At 40.5% G+C, this 7,735-nt stretch overlaps 1 pseudogene; it reads right to left on the reverse strand.

Annotated features, from left to right (window-relative positions):
- Positions 1–257: 257 nt before the first annotated feature.
- Positions 258–2,254, reverse strand: LOC127214395 (F-box-like/WD repeat-containing protein TBL1X; annotated as a pseudogene).
- Between the last annotated feature and the right edge of the window lie 5,481 nt (positions 2,255–7,735).

The raw sequence follows: 7,735 nt of genomic DNA on the forward strand, positions 1-7,735 counted from the left end.
CTTCCTCAGCTGAGCATTCCACGTGGAAACTATATTCCTATGATACAACCATGGGTATGACTTTGTATTTGTTTGTCTTCTAAACTCCTGGATGCAGATTGGGCGTGGGGTGATCCTGTGACCTGGGACAGGTGATTTCCAAGTAGATTCAAACAAGTCAAGTTCACACAGTTTGGAGCCCATCATAGGAAGGATGCTGTAATAATACACATCCACTGCTGGTCCATTAGAATGGTTTTGTTTTCCACATTTTGTGTTTATTTTTTGGAGATCTGAAACACAGACGAGCCTTGAGATGCACTGACACCCACTTTGTCTCTTCGAGCATTCCAGCACACGTCAAATATGCTGCCTGTGCCTCGGTAGCTGTGAACGAGACTTCCACTCTGAGTATTCCAGATATGGACACACTTGTCAAAGGACCCGCTAGCCAAATATTTCCCACCAGGGCTGAATGCCACACTGTAGACAGGCTCCTGATGCTTGTCCAGAGTGTGGATGCAAATGCCTCTCTCCACATCCCACAGTCAAACAGTAGAATCAAATGAAGCACTTGCTAACATGATGTTGGAGTTCGGGGTTGCTGGTGGCTGGTCCTGTGGGACTCCACTTGTTGGTATATAATATATCTCTTTGCTGTGAGCTTGGAGGTCATGAGCACACACATCCGGCTTCATACTCCAGATCTTTAATGTCATGTCATCAGAGAAGGAGGCTAGCAACATTCCAGAAGGATCCCATTTGATACCATTTACCTCATTAGTATGTCCTTGGAAGGTTTTGACCAAGTGGTCACAACTAAGTCTACACACATGAATGCACATGCCTGTGCTGCTTGAGTCAAAGGTAGTGTTGTTCTGCCAGTCCACATCAAGGGCAGGTGCTGAATGAAAAGGAAACTGCTGTTTGGCTTCTCCTGTGTGGGCATCCCGAATTATTGTTGTCTTATCCACACCAAAATATAATTCCCCTTTTAGTTCCACTTCAAGGAAAAGATGGAGCCTTTATGTTGACCTAAGGTGCTGGCAAGATTACCACCTTCTATTCTTTTTCTTGCAAAACCATCATAGGAACCTGTTGCCAACAGTGTTCCAGTGTGGTGATATCTTTATTACTGGGAAGGTCATGTCAGTCTTCATGTATACAGTGCCTCAGCACAAGCTGTAAGTAGATCCCGTTGCTGTTCTCATTAAGGTTCCGACATGTAAAATAATAATTAATGGAAAAAAAAAATGTTCCATATCCAGAAGCAAGTAGGTCACTAACAGGATCCCAGGCACAAATGAATACCTCAGACTATGGCATCGAAGAAGGTCGCTTTCCTTGGTGGAATTTCAACATCCCCATCTATTTCCATTCGTTTTGAGTGATTATTTATTGCATGGTCTCCATTCTGTTTCCCATTCACGATGGCTTCTCCATTTTGGTGGGTTTTGCTGAGCAGCAGCTGCTGGTGTTGTAGATTCTATGGTTGTGGCTGTGGCTGCTGTAGCCGCCGCCGCTGCAGCCTCTGCATTGGCTTGCTGCTGAGCGAGCTTCTCCTGAAAGGCTTGTTGTCTTGTCTGTACCACATTGGGCATTACAGCACCTATCAACGATAAGGACTCAATAGGATACCCATCAAATATTGTGCCATCCTCATTGATGCTGATCTCCACAGCAGTTCCTTCTGAAGAATGGAGATGAGGGTAGCTGGTGGCACTAGTGTCCCATTGATGTTGGACTAGCTAATGTGGCTTATGATCCCAAACGTGAAGGCAGAGTGGGAAAACCTGATTTCTGGAGGTAGCGATATACCAGAAAATTCACCTCGTCTTAGCTTCACCTTGCAGAGATGAGGTCTTCCTCATCAAGTGGGAGCCACCCTTGTCACAGTCAGTACATGGAGCAGTGGGCCACCCAGCATCCCATCACAGACCTTGAGAGGTGCCCACAAACACAAGGACCACCTCAGAAGCAAAGCTGGAAAATCCTTTTTCTTCAGACCTCTCTTCTATCTTCAATTACCTCACCGTGAACAGTGCAACTTGTGGCTGTGCTCTGTGAATACTGGCTGGTCCACCTTCACGAGCCTGGGCCCTGCAGAGGCCAAGGAGGGCCAGGTGCCCTGGAGCAGCCGCACCTCCCTCAGCCTGCCACCTAGTACCCAGGAAAAGCTGGTGCTGGAAAGTTTCCTTAGAAAATGGCGGCCAGAGGGTGCTTCACAGGCCGGGCGGGGGCTCTGGCGGACCCATAGCTTCTGGAAAGGCTCCATTTCCTAAAAGTTAACAACCTTCATGAACAGCACCATCAGTTGGGGACAAAGAATTTGGACACATGTGCCTATGAGGAACATTTCACATTCAAACCACAAGACTACCTCCTAAGAAAGGTCTTTCTTAGTCACCCAGAGTCCACTGCCTTTGGAATCCTCATACCACAATAGTTAAGTTTTCTTGTTCTCATTTGGGTTTGGCAGTATTGGTGATTTGATCCAGGACCTCGTGCTCACTAGGCAAGTGGTCTATAGGGGACCTCCTCTTTTTTGTAAATTTTATTTTTTGAGACAAATTCTTGCTTCGTTGTCCAAGCTGGCTCGTGATTTATAACCCCATTTTGACACTCTTCATTCCTCTCTGTGACAGGGCTTTAGGCTGTGTGTGGGAAATGTCTTTCTTGTGTGAATTATCTGCTAGTCCTGAAACCTGATGGCACATAGCAGCCTTTGGAATACCCAGCACAATCAAATGGCCTCATGTAAGTCCTTTAGTCTTTCAAAGGTGACATTTCTAAAGATCTAAAGAAATTTGGACCTTCCTCAAAATGGTGTGGTTTGAGGTTTGGGTACCAGTGCCCACAGAGAACAGAATAAGGCATTGGATCCCCTGGTACTGTAATTTAAGGAAGTTTTAAGCTATGTTGTGTGGGTGCTAGTATCCAAGCCCCAGTTCTTTGCAAGAGCAAAAGCCTTCTTAACCACTGAGCCATGAATGCAACAACCTTAGTATTATTTTTTATTTAGAATCCAGACCATAAGAGAAGGACAGGCAAAATAGAAGAGAAGCAAATACAAAGTTGGGGACAGGGAATTAGAAGGAAAGGAGTGTTATAGACACCTCTCAAGGATTCTAATAGAGAACAGAAAAAAACAAATGGGTTTGTGTTTACACATTATTTGTGCTGAATGACAAGAACAGCTAAAAAAGCTCCTAAGGCTGCTTAGGGTTGGTAATGTTGAATAGAGTACCTGAGAGTGAACTGGTCTACCTGAAAAATAAGATGCAAATGAATGGAAAGGAAGCAGAAGATAACTTTGGAGTACAAGCAAAGTAAGAAAACAAGCATTTCAAGGTAAACCGAATTGCTGTTTTCTGTTACTGTAGTCATTGTGTTTAATCACAGGAGTTCTCTAACTAATGGCAGTGACCCATGTTTTTACTGGATTGTGATTAGCACAAAACTAGCCTAGTGTCAAATGGCTTCCTTGTAGATGTACAATAGAGAGAAGACTTAAGTGATTTGACTTTCACAAAGGACATTTCCAAAAGCATTCTGCAATAAGTATAAGAAACAGTGAAAACAATTCATTTGCAAAATATATAAACTTCTAACACTAGCTTACAAAATTACTATTAACTAGGGCTCAGCAGATCTAAATTAGTGGGGAATAAACATTCAGCTAACAACATTCTATGGAGAAGTTTTCTATTGAGGGGGTTAAAAATGTTTATAATTTTTTTTCTAAAAATGCTTTACAATGAGACTACAATTTATTTTTCTTTGAAGAAAAATGTTAACTATTATGTGTGGTCAAATGTTATACTTATCAGCCTGGTTTGGGGGGGAAATAAAAGGTGTACTGTATATGATGATTGTGATGACTACTTTTTAAAAGCCATACAATGAAATAAGGTTTACATTGCAGAAAAAACACTGTGGATTTCAAACAACATATCATAAAAATGAACATTTGTGCATATTAGTTTCACAAAGGATGAAAGGAATTCACTTTTTATGTCAACATTAAGGTAAACCCTGTGTCCTTATATGTGTTAGAACTAACAGAGCTGAAGGCATAACTTCTCATATTAAGAAAACCCATCACCCATCATAACCTTGTGGTGATTTGAGTTGACACATGAGGTGTAGACAGAGCTCAGGGAAGTCAGGTGACTAGAGCATGGGAGAGGAAACCATACCATATTTCCATATCTTGCTAGATATTTTTAAAAACGACTGTTATCTGGGTATTCATGAAGATGGTGTGATGGGAGATGTCATTCTGTAAACATGTTTCTCATATTGGTTAATGAATAAAGCACTGTTGGACAATAGGAAAGCAAGATAAGCAGGACAAGACTAAGGGACATGGAGGAAAAAGGAAGTAGTAGGGAAGAGATTCAAGATGGAGGATGGAGAAAGCAGAATTCACGCCCCTTTCTCTGGTAAGATAAGGTCACGTGAAAATACTTAGATTAGTAGAAATGGGTTAATTTTTAATTTTTAGGACAGAGCTATCCAACAAGAAATACAATAAATATTAATTATATCTCATACAGTGTCTCTGTGTGTTATTTGGGGTTGTCACTGCTCAGGGACTAGCCCTGCAGAGAAAACATACTCATAACAAAATGGCGTTCAATATGGACCAAAGAACTTTCACTTAAAACTTAAGAAAAGCTTAAGAAAGGTTTTTTAAAACAAAATAACAGGGACAAACAAGTTTTCTTGGTACCAGCATTTTTCTCAGTGGGATTCTGATTTGCTAGAGACAAGCAGAGACTTGCATGGCTCTTTTAAGGGAGATTTCCTGACTCAGCATAAGCAGCAAAAAAAAAAAAAAAAAAAAAAAAAATCCAGGTTAAAGAATTCTGCTTACAACTGAATGGTGTGTAACGAGAGCTGACAATGGCACTGACCACATTGCCAAGCTGGCAGCATGCTGCTGGATGGCAGCATAGACCAAGGCAGTGAGCACAGCTCTCAGTTCTGGCGGTAAAGGTACCAGCAGCCATCTTGGATAGATCATGGCTAATACAGCTGTGGCCTTCATTTTAGAAGTATTGTTTACCAGATAAAAGACTCGTGGCCAGCAAAAGATAAAAGATTTACAGTAAAGACAGATTCAGATTAAGAAAAACCTGTAAAGGTTTACGGTATTGTTTTAAAAATATATGTAGGCTTCAGAGAGAAAAAGAAACAGGATACAATGGTTTAAAAAAGTGTAATACAAAGAAAGAGTATCTGGGTGTGATGGCACACTCCTTTAATTCCAGCACTCGGGAGACAGAGGCAAGCAGATCTCTGTGATTTCATAGTAATCCTGGTATACAGAGTTAATTCCAGGACAAATAAAAGCTACACAGAGAAACCCTGTCTTTAATAAATGAAGAATAAAAGTAGAATAAATAGAGTAATAAAAAAGCCATGTAAAGAAGGAAAGCACAAAAAGAGTCAGGATACTATATGCTCTTCCATTGTCTTTGACTGCTGAGGAAATAGCAACAACTGTTAAAATAAATGCTGCTGGATTGATCCAATTTATATATTTTAAAAATTCTTTAACTTCAAAAATTAAGTCCAAGGACAGGTTACTGGGGAAAAGAATTTCTATTTTTGTTTCCACAGAAAATAAAAAAGTTGTGGATTCCTTCCAGACTAACACGGTTTTATCAAGCCAGGCCCCCTGAAACAGCATCCCAGGTGATCCAACATTCAAAACAGCTGGGACAAGGCAGGCTTGAAGACTACAGCCAGGATTTCTGCATCTTCTTAGGCTTCCCCAATGACAGCGCCCCCTACCAGCAGGAAGTAGTTTAGAAAGATCGACACCCAAATTCCCAAATATTGTATATAAATGTTTGTTTTCATTTAAATATGCTTGGTTATAAATGGTTAATGATCACAACCAATCTCTTTCTAAAGGTAAAAGGGGGGTTATGGTATAGATATGAATACTTCGTCCTGCAATGGATTTTCATTTATTGATACAAATTTAAGGTCAATTTTGTGTAAATATATATATATGTATACATATATATATATATATTTCTCCTCTTGTTAAACTATTGTGTTTATATAGCTCATTTAGAAATGTAATGTATAATTTAGTACAGGTTTTAGATAGTTACCTATAATAGTCAAAACTTAAGTTTGGTTTTACCTATAATAGTCAAAACTTATAGTTAAGTTAGTTAGGATTTCTAGATATGCAGAGATGTATTTAAGATGGATAGGCACTCTTCAAACCTTTCAAACAGCTACAAAATATGGCATTTAAAATGGTTGAGGATTTTTTTTCTTTTTCTTTTCTTTTCTTTTCTTTTTTTTTTTTTTGAATATGAGGTACCACTGCTCCTGGCAACACCACCTACATCAGAAAGGAAGATGGATATCAGAGAAACTCGTTATGGAGTTTGCTTCCAATATGGCAAGCCTAACCATTTGGGCAAGATACTGCTCTTGTTTGTACTATTTGACTTTGTGCTGTATAAACTGTACAGCAGGTCCCACAGGAAAGTGACTGCTGATTCAAGATGGACATTGGATGAGGTTGTGCAGAAGACTGCAGATAGACCCATGTCTGTCACCATGCACAAAACTCAAGTCCAAATGGATCAAAGACCTCAACATCAATCCTGCCACGTTGAACCTCTTAGAAGAGAAAGTAGGAGGTACCCTTGAACAAATGGGTATAGGAGACCGCTTCTTGAACATAACTCCAGGGGCACAGACACGAAAGAAACAATTAATAAATGGGACCTCTTCAAACTTAGAAGCTTCTATAAGGCAAAGGACACAGTCGACAAGACCAAACGGCAGCCCACAGACTGGGAAAAGATTTCACCAATCCTATATCCGACAAAGGGCTGATCTCCAAAATATACAAAGAACTCAAGAAACTAGTCAACACAACACTAAATAACCCTATTAAAAAATGGGGTACAGAACTGAAGAAAGAATTCTCAATAGAGGAAATCAAAAAGGCCTACAGACACTTAAGAAAATGCTCCACATCCTTAGCTATCAGGGAAATGCAAATCAAAACAACTTTGAGATACCATCTTACCCCTGCCAGAATTGCTAATATTAGAAACACCAGTGATGACTTATGTTGGAGAGGATGTGGAGAAAGTGGAACACTCCTCCACTACTGGTGGGAGTGCAAACTCATACAGCCATTTTGGAGATCAGTATGGCGGTTCCTCAGGAAAATGGGAATGAGTTTACCACAGGACCCGGCAATCCCCTCTTAGGCATATACCCAATGGATTCACATCCATGCAACAAAGACATCTGTTCAACTATGTTCATAGCAGCAATATTTGTAATAGCAAGAACCTGGAAGCAACCTAGATGCCCCTCAATTGAAGAATGGTTAATGAAGATGTGGCACATCTACACAATGGAATACTACTCTGCAGAAAAAAATAATGGTATCTTGAAATTCGCAGGCAAGTGGATGGCACTTGAAGAAACCATCCTGAATGAGGTAACCCAGTCACGAAAAGAGGAACACAGTATGTACTCGCTCATATATGGATTTTAGACCTAGAGCAAAGGGATCACCAACCTATAATTCACATCACCAGAGGAACTAGGATACAAGGTGTATTCTAAGAGATTTATATAAAGTCCCTCACAGAACTGGGAAGGGACAAGTCCCCCAGAGCTCAGGTGAAGTGGGGGGGACAGCAAATGGAGAGAGAAGTAGGAGAAAAAGAGGTGGAGGAAAGGAAAACATGTGCAACCAGGA

This window comes from Phodopus roborovskii, unplaced genomic scaffold, assembly GCF_943737965.1.
Source record: "Phodopus roborovskii unplaced genomic scaffold, PHOROB, whole genome shotgun sequence".
NCBI classification, from domain to species: domain Eukaryota; kingdom Metazoa; phylum Chordata; class Mammalia; order Rodentia; family Cricetidae; genus Phodopus; species Phodopus roborovskii.